The 18,450-nt window shown below is 43.2% G+C and overlaps 1 protein-coding gene across 9 annotated transcripts in view; it reads right to left on the bottom strand.

Annotated features, from left to right (window-relative positions):
- The window catches only part of PPFIA3 (PPFI scaffold protein A3), a 966,668-nt gene that overhangs the window by 837,787 nt on the left and 110,431 nt on the right, over positions 1 to 18,450 (bottom strand). For 8 of the 9 annotated variants that reach the window (XM_085616258.1, XM_085616264.1, XM_085616259.1 and 5 more), the window contains exon 2: positions 3,037 to 3,141. The exons of the other annotated variant lie outside the window; for it this stretch is intronic. The gene's annotated coding sequence lies outside the window, so the exon portion shown is untranslated. The remainder of the gene's footprint in view (positions 1 to 3,036; positions 3,142 to 18,450) is intronic. 9 annotated transcript variants of the gene reach the window in all.

Genomic DNA, 18,450 nt, shown 5'->3' on the forward strand with positions numbered 1-18,450 from the left:
ACCCTTCTCAGGAGAAAATGTCCAGTCTTTTCCAGTGTGAGGTGAGATTGGAGAGGAGTAGGTGAATACCCTTAAATGTGCACGCTTGTGGCTGTGCACCAACTTAAGGGCATTGCAGTAGTCTAGCTTTGAAAGCGCCAGAGAGGTGACCATTGACTTCTGCAGGTGAAATTGTAAAAAAAGTGAATTTTCCTAAATCCTGTTAATGTATGGAAGCACGAGAAGGTCTGATAATTAGTTTGAACCCTAAAAGAGAGATTGGTGTCAAAAGTTATTACGATATTTCTCGTTTTGACCACTGGAATTAGAAGGAAGCCAAGGGCTTGTAGCCACCAGGAGTTGTCCCAAAAAGAGGTATCTCGACTGGAGAGGAGAACCTCTGTCTTTTCGGCGTTTAATTTAAAACAGTGGGAGTTCATCCAGTTGAAAACTGCATATATGCAATTGTTAAATCGAGACGCCACCTCTTCAATAATATTACTTATGGGAAGAATGATTTGAGGTTGCACAGCATGTCATGTAGGAACCTTTCTGTATTGTGAAAAAACTGTTAGAAATGTAGACAGAGCTTAGTCCCAATCAGAATAATACAAGAGTCGAATGTACAGGAAGTCCCACCCAATTATGTTCAAATGTTCCTGTTGGCAACACAGCGGCCAAAACAAGAGTCTACATTGTGGCAACAGTTTGTGGAGTTTCAAAGGGTTGTAGTGCCAGATATACAGCAATTTATCGTGTATCACTTTAGTTTTGATGGAGATTGAACATTCTTGTAAATCTGACCAAAATCTGTCCCATTCTTTTTCAGTGATTTCTCTGTTCGGCATTCTGCGCCGTTTACCTTGGTAGGCCCATACATGTGTTGGAGTGCTATCTCTGAGAGTAGCATATAATTTAGATATGAGCCCTCTCTGTGTCGTAAGAGTGGACGGTATTTTTTCAATCGATGTGTTGTCTTCTGTTGCTGCATGTTTATTAATTTGATCCAGTACCTAATGCCGCAACTGCGCGTATAGCAGCCTTTCTGTTTTTGGCAGCTGGAAATCTAGTTTACAATGTGGGAAAGATTTTATTTCACCTTGGTGGAAAGGGTCCGATATATATACCTACAACCACATTGTTGAGATCTATCAAAAACCGTCCTCTCTAGTGCTGGAATGAAGTCTGGGTATGTTGGCGTCTAATTCTGCATCTGAAGGTGGTCTTGACTTTCTCCTTGATCAATTCAAATGGTGTCTGGTGGCGGTCGCTGACTGAATGAATGCCAGCTCACTACAACTTAATTCTGATAAAACAGTGGTCTTTGTATGTAATAAGTCCACCTGTTGGCCTCTGTCCTGGTGACTTCAATCCTTGGGGATATGTCCTATTCCCTCTGTCAGTGTTCGCAATCTGGGCATCATCTTTGACACCAATCTGTCTTTTAATGACCACATTTGGAAACTTATTTCAACCATTTCCTCTGGAGCCTCAAGGTACCTACTGCTCTAATCGATGATTATATATGCAGACTGGACCATTATTGTAATGTTCTGTTTGTGGGAGTCCCCCTTTTCTTGACCTGTAAGCTACAGCCCCTCCAGAATGTGGTGGCCAACCTCGTAATGGACATGTCTAAGTTCAACAGCATTTCAACATATCTGAACAGCCTGCACTATCTTCATATTCATAGATATGTTTGTTTAAGGTGCCCTGCTTTTGCCACAAAGTAGTTCGTTTACCACTTTTAAGAACTACATGTCACCGCTTTTCTCCAAGAGGCATCCCGCTCCCCAGACTATTGCATTCTTCGACCTCATACTTGGTTTCTATTCCCAGGAATCACAAAGACCGCTTTGGAGGACAGTTCGGAGGTGATTAATGCTCAGGTCTGGAACAGGTTTCGCAAAGTTTTGAAAGCCCACCTCTTCCTTACAGTTGTCAGTGCCAGAACTCCTACAGATATTTGCTTACTATACAAAACCTATGATCAAATCGTCAGGTTAACCTCCCAACTTGTTCTTCAATTCAGCTTCTGGACCACTGGTTCAAACTCTTAAAAGATCCATTGACTCTCAATTGCTTTGTGTCCACAGTCCCTGGGAGATCCCGTACCCTCTCTGAAGGATAATTCATTGGTTACATTTGCCACATTCATGACGTACCTTTTAAAGACTAAAACTAGTTATACTTATGGGTGGTTCCAGAATTACACCTTCCGAGATTGCACAACTTTATTCTAGCTCCTAAGCCAGGCTGCACATTCCCTTGTTTTCACAGTTATGCACACTATATGGTACAGGAGTTTGAAGAGGGGACTTCCTTAACCTTTCGTTCTAAGGAGAAGGTTAAGGTCTTCTAAGGGCCCATTGGATGATGCCATGATATCAAAAGAGGTAGAAATTGGCAGAGTCACCTCTACATCTCGTACTTCTTGGAATAGCTTACCAAAGGCCTCTGATTCTTGTGCACATAAGCTTACCTCTTTTTTTATAACCAAAAAATTAAATAACACAGTCAGAGCATCTATTGATGAGGTGGTAGTTTTATTTTCTGAAGCGGTTAGCAGGGGAAATAACTCTGCTGTTTTTTGTATCTGTCTTCATCGGGTAAGGAGGTGAAGCGAATTTTATATAGGCAAGGTGGTTGATACCTCCGAATGCTTTTCTTGCCCTGCGACTTGCCATGTAAATTTGTTTTGTTGATTGACTACTTCAACCTACAAATGGGAAAGAAGTCAGGTAGGGCTTGTCATTTGAGCAAGGCAGAGAGAAGAACAGCTTTGGGAGCAATAATGAAGACAAGCTTGGCTGAGCCGGCAGTAAAAAAGAGATAGAGCCTCCCTTTTAATGTGAAAGTATAATCTTCAACAACATCCTTTCTTAGTGTCAGGCCAGAGTTTGGAGGCAGCTGCATACTTGTACATTATCTTTAATAATTCTCCTCTCATTGGTTGTTGTAACAGGACAAACCTTCTGGTGGTAAGAGAAGTAAATAACAGAAGTTCTTCATGGGTTTCTTCTCTGTAGAATAAAAGCAAACTTGACTAACTCTCACCTGTGTTAAGAGATTACATCCTTGTTTCCTGTCGGCTGAGCAATAGCGGTTCAGACTTCTGTTGCCCCGTCTCCTGCATGAGCTTATCTAGTCCTTCCTCCTCCCCTACAAAATGAATGAAGTGGAAAAAGATGCATGAAATTGAGACTATCGAACTAGCCCTACATGCAGAAATGAAGTACGGATTCCAGTCCACTTTCTTTGAGGTGACCAAATAAGTCATTGCAATCTAATCTGTAAAAACAAGAAACCTTGAATTTCCAAATATCATTACAAACATTTTATGAGGTTGATTTCTAGTTTGCTAGCTGTTAAATAACCCTTCTATTGCCTGTTGAAGGCCCAAGCAGTTTCATCTACAAGAACTGCACAGTAGAGGGCACCTGTACTCTGGTTTCCTAAAACTGGTGGATTTAGAGATATGCTGGACAGTGATGTGTGAAGATGGCTCAGAAAGTGGTTAAATAAGTAGGGAGTGCTCACATATTCCTAGTTCACTCCTTGTTGGTAGTGGAACTTCTGTAGAGTTTGTCATCTTTTGGATGAAGACACCACAACCCAAGTTTCAGGGTATAATTCAGCAGTTATACACACAAAATCAATAAGGGCACCCGTTTTTAGAATTTTTTTCCACACAAGGAATCTAACAAGAAAGAACACCTTTCTAAAATCTATAAAGGCACAATAAAGTGGCAAGGAGTTATTTCTCAGTGCGCCATATCCCAACATTAATATTGTTTTTGTATTATGGAGGCTAGAGAAGCTTTCCCTTTACCTCTCTGGATCGGAGGCGTGCTAAATCGTTTATTATATCTCCTTGTCCAAGGGAGGGGAGCTTCAGAAATCTACTTGTCCTTTAAAAAAAACACTTGGCCCGTTTCGTGCTATGTAGCGAGGTAACAACATTCTTATTGTATTAAAGCTTTGATAACAACATCTCTCAATATGTCAGAACTCATATTCTACAAGGGTTTGGATTAAAGCAAGAGTGTGATCTTTAAAAAGGCATGGGCTGTTAGTAGGCAGGACGCAGTAATTCCAAGCCCAGAAGTGTGTTACAGAAAGACTCCAGCGAGTGCAAAATGCAGCATTCTGGGAAAAGATCGAAACATTTGAACCAGTTTCTAAAGCTAGGGAAGAACTCTACTGGCTACCCATTAAAGAGAGTTACCTTTAAGGCGCTCAGTATAGCGCATAAATCACTTTAACATCATGGACCAGTTTTTTTCAGACACATATTCCCGTGGTACATTCTAAATAGACCTCTACACTCGGCCAAGGCTAAGAAAGTGTATGTCCCTTTCATTCACAAAGCCTCTTGGGTTGGTAGAAGTTTCTCCAATGCCAGTACTCGCCTCTGGAATCAAATGCCAGATCATCCAAGGACTATATCCAACGTCCTAGTTTTTAGAATGTCACTAAAAACGTGGCTGTTCACCTTTTAGATTTCTTAATTGCTAGTTTCTTCCTTCATACTATAGATAGCACCAAGACGCAACTCCAGGTTTTACAAAACTAAAATCAAAATCAAATCAAATGGCTAAAAGTATGGGAACCGAGTGAACGACAATAAAATGCTGTTAAAAAGGGGCAATCAGATCAGATAAGGGAGACACATACAGATTAAAAAGAGTGGGCTTGAGAGTAGACCCCTGCAGCATTCCGCAGCCTAGATTCTTGAAGGAGGAAAAGAACAGTTCAAGTAGGACCGGCAACAGAACGAAAAATATGAGAGCCAAAGAGCTCCCGGAATCTAATATTCCAATGTTGTAACTTGCGCCCATCAACACAGTCTCAGTGCTCAAGATCAGCCCAACTGGAAGGAATTGAGTAAGTTGTTGTTTTCAACATGTTGAGATAGCTCAAAATTAACTCAGCTTTGCAATATCTTAGTGATCATAGGGAAAAGGGACGAGAGTTTGCAAGAGTCCCAGAATCGAAAGTAGACTTCTTCCAAAGAGGGACAACTAGAGCAGTTTTGCAGAAAGTCAGGATCAATCCAATATCTACTAACTGGATTGCAAATTGATTTAATCATAGGAGCGACTGGCAGTGCAATTGGCAGAGCAATTGTCTTAAAGATCTTGTCAGGGCAAGGGTCTAGGGGAGAGCCAGAATTGGAAGAATGGATCTTGGCTAAAATGATCTCCTGTGATACATAATTAAAATATGACCCCTTGGAACCGCAGGAGGTTTTTTACGCTGACCCTGCTTATTAAGGATACAACCGGTACGCACCTCATGGCTAGGATGTATAGGGCATCGGTGGCTATGCTCCCAGTTAGGTATGAGGGGGTACGTGCAGCCTGGGAACGGGACTTGGGTGTCCCTATTACAGATTCACAGAGGCAGGTATGTTGCGAGCAAACACGTAAAGTTTCATTCAACCACAAACATAAGATATTACACTTTAAATTTCTAAGGCGAGCTTACGTCTCTCCTACCAAAGTTCACCGGATCAATCCATTGCGCCCGCACACCTGCCCCAAATGTAGTGCCCCGATGGCAGACTTTGTGCACATGCTTGTGTGCAGATTTAGATTTCCTATATAGGTTTCCCGATTTATGCCCTTATATAGGTACAATTCACATTGCCCTTATTTGGACATAGAAATCCGGGCCTTATTTAGACATTGTCCGTACAAACCAAATACAGGCATGGCCACCTACATCCGTCCATCCACGTCACAACGACTTCTTGGAAAACCAGACCCTTAAGCCTTTAGGAATTTCCCTCAGCTTGAATATTGATTTCTCTAAGAACTCATTAAGTATGCATGAACAGGAGGAGGAGCCAAGATGGCGACCGGGACGGCAGCGTAGACTCCCGGCTCCGTGAACCTCCGCATCCCGCACGGATATCCTGCCTGAGATCCTCAACCTGTGCTGCGTGGTCGTGTCTCTGAAGGAGAGGGGCTCCCGACTGTGTGACTCCGAGGTTTCTAGCTGCGGTATCGCCGGAGAAAACTGCATCGGAACTTTGCGGCCTGTGCGGCCCTGGAGCCGGGACCTCGAGTGGACGTCGTGGCCGGGTGGCAGTGCAACAACAGTGGCCGGTTGTGACTGGGTGGAGTCGGCCCACCGGAGCGGTGCCAAACTCGGCCTACATTTCGGCGTGGTCACTTCTACTGCCAAGCGTAGCGGACCGAGTGCATGTCCGGGGGTGCAATTCTTAGATCCTCCGGTGACTGCCCCTGCCTGGATGGTGAGCTGCCCGGCCGCCGTCCGTATCCTGCCCTGATCATTGCGGGCCGCCCCCGGATCTAAGGGAGCTGGTCCGTGGTGGGGACGACTGTTGCCCGTGACCACGCAACGGATAGTTTTTTTTTTTTTTTTTTTTTGCCTGCCCCCGGAACCCGGTTACCCGCGACGTGGACATCGCGACGCTTGTCCCGGGGTCCCGGCCCCGGTGAGGGTCGGGCATACTTGGCGGCCATCTTGTTGCGATGAAGCCTACCATCCTGTCCGCTGGGTCGCAGCGGGCCTGTGAGGGTGCGACTTTTGGGAGTGTGGCGGCGCGATCGCAGAGAGCTGTGCTGGGGTACGGCGACCTCCTCGAGGCTCTTGGTGCTCTTCACTCCTCCTTGGTTCATGGTTTCGGGGTCTTGGGGAGTAAGCTCGACGGTGTTGCGTCAGAGTTGGGGCAGTGGCGGCCCGCCTGTCCGCACGCACACAGAGACTACTCACACTGCGCACAGGAGGACACGGTGGCGGCCACCCCTGAGGTTAGTGCACAGCTGTACGCTCCGGCCAGTATACTACAGTGTGTTCGTCCTGCTGAGGGCCTGATCTGTCCCGGAGGCGTTGGACCTGAGTGGGATGTGGTGGCCTCGTCCCGTACGTGCCCTCCTGCGACCCAGAGACAACTCCAGCAACTATTGTCTGCTTTGGCTGCTTCTGCCTTCCTGGACCTTGAGTGCAGTGCACATCCTAGGGCAGCACTGGGAAGCCTGTTTCTCCACGCGGCGGACTGTGTTGATGCTCAGAGACTTCCACCCCACCTGTGTGCGTCGCTTCTCGGTCGTTTTTGGACACTCCTCTACCGTGGAACATTGGATATGGTGCTGGGTCGAGGGGTTGACATGGGCAGAATTCCAAGGAGTGGTCAGGGATAAGGCTGATCCTTCAGGGGTGGTCATCTAGTGGACGGGCGGGCTCAGGGGTTGCGTGCTCTCCTGGCATGACTACTAGCATAATAGGTGCCTAATGCTCCCCATCTTGTTTTGAGACGATTGACTTTGTGCCGTTCATTGTTCACGCTGGGGGAAACTTACCGTGCGGGAGGGAGAAGCCGGGGGTATGTTTTTTAAGGCCCTCCTCCAGTTTATTAATACTCTCTCTACCCCCCCGTCCGGGGGGGTTCTTTTCCTACTTCTTTTTCCCTATTCTCCTATATTTCGGGTCTGGTTCCAGGGCGACAGGCACACTGCTGGGGGGGGGGCCATACTCATCTGCAGAGGTGCGGGGTGGGGGTTGGGGGAGGGGATTCTGTACTCTTTCATCTCTTTTTCCATGGCCTCCTTTTTCTTCTCTGATTCTTTTTGTTTTTCTTCTTCTGGGATCAGCGTGATACACCTCCTTTGCTATGACTTGTTGCCGTTTCCTGTGTTCTACAACTTCTGGGATGTTCTCGGGGAGTTCGGCGGGGGACTGCGGGCGCAACTGTCTATGCTATTCTTCCCCATCCTGATGTTCTTGTGTTTGCGCCATTGACCTAATAGATTGCTGTAAATCGCTAACGTCTATTACTCTGCATACTTGTACTCGCTGTTTGAAAATTGTTTGTCACCTGATCCTTCTACCTTGTTTCATTATAAAATGAAAACCTTTTTCTCCTGGTGCCCTACTTATGCTGTCCACAGTATTAGCATTACGATTCTGCTCCCCGAAGTGCTGCCTGTGTTTATACTTGCCCGTTTTTGATCTGATTGCTTAGCGGCCGGCCCCGGGGGGTTGTAGGCCCATACTTGTTCTTATTGAAATGTCAATAAAGGTTTTCAAAAAAAAAAAAAAAAAAAAAAAAAAAGTATGCATGAACATCTATTCCTTAGGGGTTCATTCAGGACGTTCCTCTGCCCGACTTTTACATCAATACTGGCATTCCTTGGCACCTTCAAGGTATAAATATACCAGCACTTGCCTTGGCAAATTGCGGTTCCGGAGGATTCGATCCAACCCAGACTACGCGGTTCGCCATGGCAAGTTCGGAAGGAGATAGAGTTCCAGCCTGATACACTGGCGTGACGCTGCCATCCTCCTCGCAGAGAATCCAGCTCCAGTGCTCTCTGACTTCCCTTGCGGTGGGTTGGACTATCGAGTCCAGAAAAGAGATTCCAACCTCTCTCATTCTCAGGTATGGAGCGGACTAGAACTTAGAGAAACTTCTGGCAACTCTTGGCTAAACTAAAATATAGCTAGCTATACTTTAGAAATAGCACCTACTTCAAACCTCGTACTGCACTTAGGTTAGGTACACTGGGGTAGAACAATTTAGAAGCATCAGATGAGTATCACATTTTAGCATTATTTTATGGCTGAAGAGGGGTGAAACCCCGAAACCGGTCCTAGGATGCTTGGTTCCAGTCAGGGAGGACCTGGCTTGGCAGTTCGGGCTGGACTGTACCCATGAGGCACAGGGTCAAGACTGATTTGCATATGGCTGGGTTCAAACTGGAACGGCATGGTGAGCAAAAAAACTATGGATTTAGGCCCAGATCTCTATACTGGGGTGAATGTATGACATTGTTCTGCATTCTATCCATCACTGTTGTTTTTGCATGTTTATGCGGTTGTCAGAGACTATCCCTTCTTGTATATTCGAGAAGTTTCTAGTCACCTCTGAGTTACACTACAGGCTTGGACCCGTGTCAAGGTGATGCAATTTTGGTCTCAAGTATTTAGTGAGCTATTGAAAATGACTGGCTTGGGCCTTTCCCCGTCACCTATGCAGGCACTGCCAGGGTATGTGCAAGAGACCACTAAGCCAAATAAGCGTTTCAGTGCAATTGTATTATTGTTAGCTAAAATAGAGGTGGCAATTCACTGGGGGAGTAAATACCCGGCAACATTGAAGGGCTGGATGTTCAGCATGTCATATTGTAATACTACCAGTAAGCTGTACACACAACTACAACATCCGGTGTCTAGGCCACTTCATATCTGGCAGCCCTACAGGTCCTATTTGTTGGAACAGGCGTCTGTCAGCTCACAAATGGAACTGGATACCAGGTCACAGAGTGGCACGAGTAATTGAGGTATCCAGCTGGAGAGGGGTAGAAAGAAGTGAATGGAGATTATGTCACTGTATCACCAGGCCTAGAAGTGTAATTGTGTTATGCAGGATTACTATGTATTAGATGGATCACTGACAGTTGTAAGTGTCGAGCATGTGTCTTGAAATATACGTTTTGTATTTTATGAAACTTATATATAAAGATTTAAAAAAATATATGACCAGGACATGGGGAGCTATAGGTAATCTCTGGCAGAGGAACTTAAGAAAAGGTTGGCAAAAAAAGAGGAAGACAAGAGCTTACAAATTAAAAAAAAATGTGGCAAAACCTGAGGAAAGGTGGGTGGAGTTTTAGGAGGCCAACTAGTTATAGACAGCAAATAATTATTTTGAGAAATTTGGAGTACAGAGGATACCTTTCTGATAACAACTGGGGAGAGCAGTACAAAGTAGCTCCTTAAAAACCTTAAGTTCGTTTTTCACACATATATTTATTGATTTTATTGACATTTATCAACTACATTGGGAAGGCAATAGAGTAGAGTATTACTGTTACTTGTTGAAATTACTATAGTAAGAACAACCTTCTTTATACAATTATTTAGCACACAAATTCTGGTATTACCTTCTTCAACAAAGACTCAGTCCATTTTACCATTTCCGCATTCGCCAGGCCCTCCGGTATTCTGACAAGGCATAAATTGTTGTAGTTCTCAAGGTCTTGAAGCTTTGATTCCATCTGAAATGTATTCTTATTCAATATATGAAGATCCTTTTGCATGGCAGTGATGTTATCTTCCAGGGCTGAGACGCGAGTCTCCACTTCTGTGATCCTTTTAGGTAGATTACATAGATTTTCCTTCAGCTTAGTCTGTCTATCATGCAACTGTGAAATTTCAAGTGCTTGTGATGCTTTAAGATCTCTTAATTCTTGCAGGATAGTTATAAGCATTTCTTTTACTGAAGAGTTCCCCTTGGATTTTTTTCTAGGATTTTCGCCGACTCTCAATGAGGAAAGATCTATTTCCTTTTCTGATTAAGATGAAGACTCCAACTTATTTCCCAAAGCCTCAATCCCAGTTCGCATGTTGCTATCTCCCTTTTGCGTTATCTGTGAAGATGTTTGAGCCTCTCGAGTAGATGGATGGCTAGCCAAAGGTGTTTCCAAAGATGTTTCCACAGGGCTAACCAAATGTGTTTCTAAAGGATCTGACACTGGCTGCATATTTAATTGGGGCTGTGAATGGATTGCCTGAACCGACGGAGCAGGAGCAGGTTGGCCTTGCAGATCCTGTTGGGTGCAATTGGGCTATCTGGTCTATTTGATCTTCTGATCTTTGGCCCTCCCTATTTACATGAGGAGAGCTGTTCAACTTACTTCGTGCAGCAAGAGGCTTGCTGAAGAGAGGGTACTGCTTAGGTCTCACTCAGTTGTTATCTTCCATATTGGGTGTATCGCCAACTCCGTCTCCATCTTCGCCGCCCATAGCCAAAAAACTTAAATCTTCTGAATGTTCAGATAGAGTTTCCTCTTCCTCTGAGAATTAGGATTTTTCTCAGTTTAGGAGTCCTAAGGTTAGGACTCCTAACTTTACAACTACTAAACTGAGAAAAATCCTAATTTTAAGGCTTTCGGTATTCACAGAAGGCATTTAGGAGTCCTAAAGTTAGGAGTCCTAACTATACTACTACTGAACTGAGAAAAATCCTAATTTTAAGACTTTCGGTATTCACAGAAGGCATTTAGGAGTCCTAAAGTTAGGACTCATAATTTCTGTGAATACCGAAATGAGTAAGTGCCTTCTGTGAATACCAAAATGAGTAAGTGCCTTCTGTGAATACCAAAATGGTAGTAAGTTTAGGATTTTGTCTTAAGTTAGTTCTGTGAATCGGGCCCTTCTTTCCTACTCCGGCTTTAGTCGGTTTGTTTCGCATTTTCTACACCCTTAATGCTATCGATTTTAAAGAAAGGACAACCGACGTCGGCTTCTCTCAGGTTCTCTCAGCAGCTCAGCTCAGCTCAAATAAGCCCTAAGCACTGGCGCACTGGTACATGGAAAAACACAAGGCTGTAAAGCAAACTTCTTCCCCCTATACGAGTGGCTGGAGCACAGCTTCTACTAAAGCAAGTATGGCGAGCGTCCCGGAAAGTTCCCGAATTACCCTCCGTATGGTTAAAGCTCCTGGGAAGGTAGGCAAGCAAAGCGCTAAAATGCCCCGTAAATATCTTAAAAGCTCGAAGACTTGAAGGCATGGAGTGTCCTGAGGGTTCCTGAAGGGGTGATTGGTTGCACAAAATCGCCATTTGCTACATGCCGCCGTCTGCCGCCCCAATTCCCAAGTCCTACCAGTCTGCGGGGTCTTGCAGGTCCTGGGTGTTGACTCCAAGTCGGTTTCCGCGTTGCTGCGATACCGCATTGCCACCTCCTTACACTCCTCGCAGTAGCCCCCAGCAGCGTCAGCGTCTTTCAGCGTCAGCGTCTTTCAACGTCAGCGTCTTTCAACGTCAGCGTCTTTCAACGTCAGCGTCTTTCAACGTCAGTGTCTTTCAACGTCAGTGTCTTTCAACGTCAGTGTCTTTCAACGTCTTTCGTTTTTCACATCGCCTCGCCTCAAATCCTCCTCGGTCAGTCACTGGTTGAAGGCAGCAGGCAGCGAGGCAGAGATCACAGGTTGCATACGGGCTCAGAACTCACGGAGACGGCGGCCATCACGAAGCAGCTCCTCTCATGGGCGGAGCATCGGTGAACCAGGAGACGCTACGGCAACGTGCGTGGGTCACGTCTGCCGCATCCTCCCCACTCTTGGAGAGTCTTTGTTGAAGAAGGTAATACCAGAGCTATAAGGAGATCTCACAATTACCAGACCCCACAGGGTTCCTGCACATAAACCCTTGAATGCCAAATATCCACGCACAATTTTAATGAATTTTTCAAACTACAGAATTAAGGAAAAAATCTTAAACGCAGCAATATTAAAGAGATCATTTACTACTGTTGAGATCAAGAATTTTAGAATCTTCTCTGATATGTCAGCAGCTTCAGCCCATAGACGGAATGATTTTATCAAAATGATTGACTCTTTTAAGTCTAAAGGAGCGCAGGCATCGATTGTACAACAATCTAAATTAAAAGTCCTAGTCAAAGGAATTTTTTTTATTTTCACAGACATAAAGGAAGCTCAAAGCTTTCCGGAAGAACTTAATGCTGCATAAGAAAAGGAGACTCTGTAGTCATAAGTCGGCACTGTATCATAATAGAATTTGTTTGAGAAGTGTCATGGGAAATCCTCTAAGTAATCAAGGGCGGTCATGAGGTGAATCAGGAATCGCAATAGGATGCAATATGATTGCATCGAGTAAAAAGAGGAAGAAGGAGGGAATAATGTGGGACTAGCTGGGTTTCCCCTCCTTTTGAAGAGGGTGGGATGGTGGTGGGGGTGAAGCAGTTATAAAAGGAGAGTTCGTAGGTGAAATTTCATTGTTTCAGAATAAGCTCCGTAGAGAAATAGTTTATACACGGTCAACAGTTTATGAACCATATTATGTTTAAGAGGAAAATGCACTTGAGGCACCTTAATACTTTAATATGTTTAGGCATATCTATATGTATCTCTGTATTTTAAATGCTAGATGCTACTGCGATTTGTCGTCTAATGCCAGTTTTGTACATCAAACTTTATTTAAGCTTTTTTGTGCGATCTGTTGGCTGCTATTGAAAGATACTGCTTAATACGTTGTTTCTACATTGCACTTTAACCGGACTATTATGCGGAAGAGGGGGAAAAAATGTCTTTGTTTCCTATCTATTGTCTATTATATGCTGCTTAATGTATACTTTGCACAATTGGCATAATCTGCACCTTAGTTTGCACTTTAATCGCTTTATTAGATGGAAGAGGCCTTATCGGAAGATCACTTACTGGTCTAATATTTGTGTGATTTGCACTATTGGCACAACTTGTATTCTAGCTTGCAATACAGTCTGCTTTTTCCTACTAGGAAGAGAAGTTTGGGTCGCTATCAAGAGTACTTCAGCCTGCCTATTGCTATTAGGAAGAGAAATCTTTGGTCGCTATCAAGAGCTGCTGCTTAAATGCGTATTTGCACATTTGGCACAATTTGCACTTTAGTTGGTATTTGTCGTGATAAGATATGTACCCTCTATTATTCTTAAGATTCTGGGGTATTACTTTAGATCCATGCAAGTCATTTTCTGTTATTCTAACTACCCATGATGAATAGGAATAAATTGACAATCTTGTCTTTTAATGCTAAAGGTTTAAATAATAGACGTAAAGCCTGTGCAGTAGAAAGCTGGCTGAAAGCTCATCATCCTGACGTGATATTTATATTTATACAAGAGACACATTTCTGAACTTTATCAGATGTCAGCAAAACTTTTAAGAATTGGGCGGGCTTCTACTGCTCATCTGTCTCCGGTATAGCCCAGAGGGGCCTGGGCATCTTTCTAGGTAAGCACGTTCAATTCCATGTTGAAGCATCCCACTCAGACCCGGGTGGTAGATTGACGTTTCTTCACGGAAAAATAAACCAGGTAAACCTTATACTGGCTACAATTTATACACCAGTGATAGATGACCCGGTCCCTATTTTACAATTAAAGCAAGCACTATCAGGTAAACCTGGACAGATTATATGGGGAGGTGATTTTAATTCTTTACAGGACCCTTCTGTTGATTCAACAAAGATAGAACGTAAGCAAAATAAACCACAAGTTACTATCGCTCTGTCTAGTTGTAAGACCGATTTAGATATCGCAGATAATTGGCGTCTCAACAATCCAGCTAAACATGGGTACTCTTGCTATTCAGCAAACTATGATTCAGCATCAAGGCTAGATTTTTTCCTGACTTCGCATAACTTGTAGTTAGTAAATATGAACACATCTTAAAAGCCTTCTCAGATCACGCCTTAATTAAAATAGAAATTGCTGTAGGGAATACGGATGAAGGCGCATCCAGAAGGTGGTACTTTAACAAACTTAACCTAGCAGATGAACAATGGTGCACAGAAATTAGTTATTTTTTTAATATAAATAAAGACTCTGCCCCAATTAACGTAATATGGGACGCATTTAAGGCTACATTAAGAGGCATAATCACCTCAAAGGATATTCCGTGACAAAGGGCTAAAAAGAAGGAGAAAATGACGACTGAAAACAGGCTTGCTTCTGCGAATCAAAAGTACTTTAGGAATAGGAGCCCAAACACTAGGCAAGAAGTACTAAAAGCAAAAATGAGAAGGAGGGAATTTTACTATGGACTTTGTGATATGGCACGTAGGATCTACCTCCAGATAGTCTATGAAGATAGTGAATATACAGGAAGACTTTTAGCCTGGCAGGCAAAGGAGAAGCAGGTTCGAAATAGGATCTAGAGTGCTTTGGAACGAAGCAAATAAAACATGCTTAAAGAGTACGTCACACATAGGCGAGACCTTCCTTAAACATTACCATTCAGGTATCCTCGGAAGCTATTAATGAATTTTTACAGGAGTTTCCAATTCCAGTTTTGGACAATAAATTCAGAGAAATATTATTAGCTGATTTTATGAAGGAAGAACTAGATTTAGTTATCAGCTCCTTGCCTAACTGTAAAGCTACTGGGGTGGATGGCTTTCCCGTGGAATTTTTAAAAATATTTGCTTTAATACTTAACCCCGAGCTCTTGCAAACTATTTATTACAAGGGGGTGATCCGCCCATATCCTTTCGTATAGCAGTAGTGGTCAGCATCTTAAAAAAGGATAAAGACAGCGAGAATGTGAACCCTTACAGGCCCATAAGTCTCTTAAATGCGGACTATAAATTTTGACAAAACTTCTCGCTAATCGGTTAAATAGAATGGTGGGCTCACTTCTAGGGATGATCAGTGCGGTTTTATAGCGAGGAGACAGCTTCATACTAATACGAATTTTTTACTAGAAGCACTGGACTTTTTTTATACAAACAAGATCAAGGCTCAGGTCAGGTTTTTAGACGCCAAAAAAGTATTCGACCTAGTCTCTTGGAACTGTCTGTTTTTGATTCTCGAAAAATTCGGCTTTCCAAATGAGTTTATATTTTTAATAAAGCAGCTCAATACAAATTCTCAGGCGCAAATTTTAATTAACTCTGTAAATATAGGGACATGTCAAATAAATAGAGGCACCAGACAAGGATGTCCTCTTTCCCCGATTTTATTTGCCTTATTTATAAAGCCATTAGCAATTGCAATTAGACAAAAAAAAGCACATACGGTCCCTGTCCAAGGGATGACAAATATAAAACTCTACGCCGACGACATTGTTCTTTTTTTGGATTCGAAAACAGGCACCCAGGTGGAAATTATGAGGATATTTTCAGATTTTCAAGAGATAGGAGGCTATAAAATTAATACGACCTACACAGAAATTATACTGTGTAACTGCTGAGCTAATTCCCTATTGACAGAAGTTAGACCGGTATATAACACTCGCCCAAAGAGATATTTAGGGATTTATGTGACGGAGAGAGAGTAGAAGATCTATTTCACTTAAATTACACGCCGTTGCTGAAAAAAGTGAAACTTCTGTTGGCACGATGGAACCAGCTTCCACTCTCAATAATAGGTCGAGTTGCGCTAATTCGTATGTCTATCCTCCCATGTGTATTACAGACCTCTGTTTTTTTAAGGAGATAGACAGTATGTTCTCCTCCTTTTTATGGTCAAATAATATACCAAGACTGGCACTTAGCACAAAGTTATCCTGTTGCAGAAGGAGGATTGTCTCTTCCAAATATTAGAAACTATTATTATGAGACATTTGCACATTACAGTTTTAGATTTTTCTTTTCTGCCCCTCAAGAGGCAGATCATTTTTTTTATGAAAAAGATCTTAAGGGAATATAATATCACTGATCCTACAAGAATAACTAAGTACCCTAAGAAAGTACGTTATAAGATCCTTCAAAGGGTTCTTATGCAAAAATCTCAACTTCTAGCATATTACAGCATCCCAAGAGTTAGTAATTCGACTAGGCTTTCCCATATATATATTTACACATGTGGAAAGATGCATTTTAGAGTCCAGTATTTTAAGGTTGTGGGAAGAAAATGGGCATCTCAAAAGAATACATGGCATTAAACTGAAAAGGTACTTTAGGAAGTGTCTTGGTGTTAGGCCTTAAGGCCACCTTAAAACAGCATTTTGACTGGCACGACAACTTGATCTCAATGCTAGTACAGCAAAGACGACAGTGCTCCGCCCATTCCCTACAGGAGTCCTTCCACATTTGTGATAGCTTACCAGTGGAGAACAAAACCTTGCAACTGGGGATTATTTAAAGAGCATTTTGCTTGCCTTTGTCCAAAAATGATGGTCAGTACCACCGATATCTGAAAAACCTAACTGAAGAAAAATAACAGGTTTATATGGTGGCCAGGATTCAAACATAAGCACAGGAGATCATTTTGAACTAAGATCTTCAGGTTCAACATTCTTTAAATCCTTTGAGAAGAGCAGGATAAGAGGAACTACGGAGAAGAAGCTGGCACACAAGATAAAATATCCGACTGCAAAATGCACTGAGATGCCAGAAAGGAATGTGCATGAGGGTTAGACAATAGCAACTTTGCTGAAAACGTACCCAGTCTTCTCAGCTTGAGAAACGTAACAAATTGTAGAACAAGAACAGGTAAAATGGACTTCTACACTGCTGTTTTACTCTATGCTGTGCCCAAGAGCTCTGGCTTCCTCACCTACCACTAAGACACGTCTTGAGGAAGGGGCATTTCATTGTTGGAGGAGTGTAAAAACAACTCTTGGCAGGCTGGAAACTGATCCAATGTTGTAGTAATACAGTTCAATAATGTCACAGCGTGTAAAACGTAAGTTATTACAGAGGTTGCCAGTAGGCAGCACAGGATCAGGCATGCAAGGACTACACAGGTAAGTTTCCTCGAAGAATGATTTGAAAGTTATGCCCAGTAGATGCCAGCCACGGCTATGTACCTGTATTTGTGCAGAGAGAATACTACTTGACTTGTGCTTCTGCAACGTGGATTCTCTGTACACTATGGTACATGTTATTCCTAAAATGAAGTGCCTCACGGCGCACTTGCTTGGCGATTTAAAAGATATTAAGGTACCCTTTCTAGTTTAGGACGTTTTTCTTTTTTTTTTAATTAAATTTTATTGATTATTCAAACCAAAGATGGCAGAAGAACAAATAAAGGTACTTACATGGAGATACAGTGCAAAGATATATCACAATTACAGTAGAAAAGAAAACAAAGGTTCATATTCTAGGTACACGTGTACGTAAGTCAGGCTAAAACACGGAGCAACACTTCTGTTCAATAAGTGCCCTGATGTGATATACAACAGCATACATTTACTAATGTCGCTGGGATATAGCAATACACGGTATTTCCCCACCCACTGCGCACCCCCGTACTATTGTGTTGTGGCTGTGTTGCGGTGTCGGTCACCCCACGCGTCATCAATAAGTAGTCTTGAAATGGTTGCCAAATGTCTAGTGGTCTGGCAGCCAGTGGCTGCAATTGAGCGTATGTATCACTATTAGTGTTGCAGTATGTCATGCTTCGTAGCCATGCCTGTAACATAGGGGCATGCTTACCACACCAGTTAATGGCAATTTCACGCTTAGCAATGAGGAGTGCAATAGCAACGAATCGTCGTTTGGATTTGGGAAGGTCATATATATATATACCCGAGTAATGCCATAAAGGGTGTGGGTGCAAACTCCATCACGCCCAAACGAGATATTTCTACAAAGACTGCCCGCCAATAGCCCTCTATCTTGGTGCAGGTCCATGTAATGTGTGCGAAATCGGCATCTGGGGAGCCACATCTCAAACATACGAGAGGGATCTATACGATGCATTTTACTAAGTGTCATATACACACTCCACGGGAATTTAAAGTGCAACTGCTTATGCCGATGATCGGGGGAAACACGGCGTATTTGAGTGCAGCACCGGCCCCATTGTGCGTCTGTGATTGGATGTCCAAGGTGACGTTCCCATGCCCCCCTAACACCAGCATGCCGACCAGGAAGCATTGCGACCACTGCCTTGTACATTCTTGCCATGAGATGACTACCATCCCCATCTTTAATGACCCCAGTCAATATTGGAAAGTCTGATGGTTGTAATGGGTAACTGAACATATCGCCCGCA

The sequence above is a fragment of the Triturus cristatus genome, chromosome 7 (assembly GCF_964204655.1).
Source record: "Triturus cristatus chromosome 7, aTriCri1.1, whole genome shotgun sequence".
NCBI lineage: Eukaryota > Metazoa > Chordata > Amphibia > Caudata > Salamandridae > Triturus > Triturus cristatus.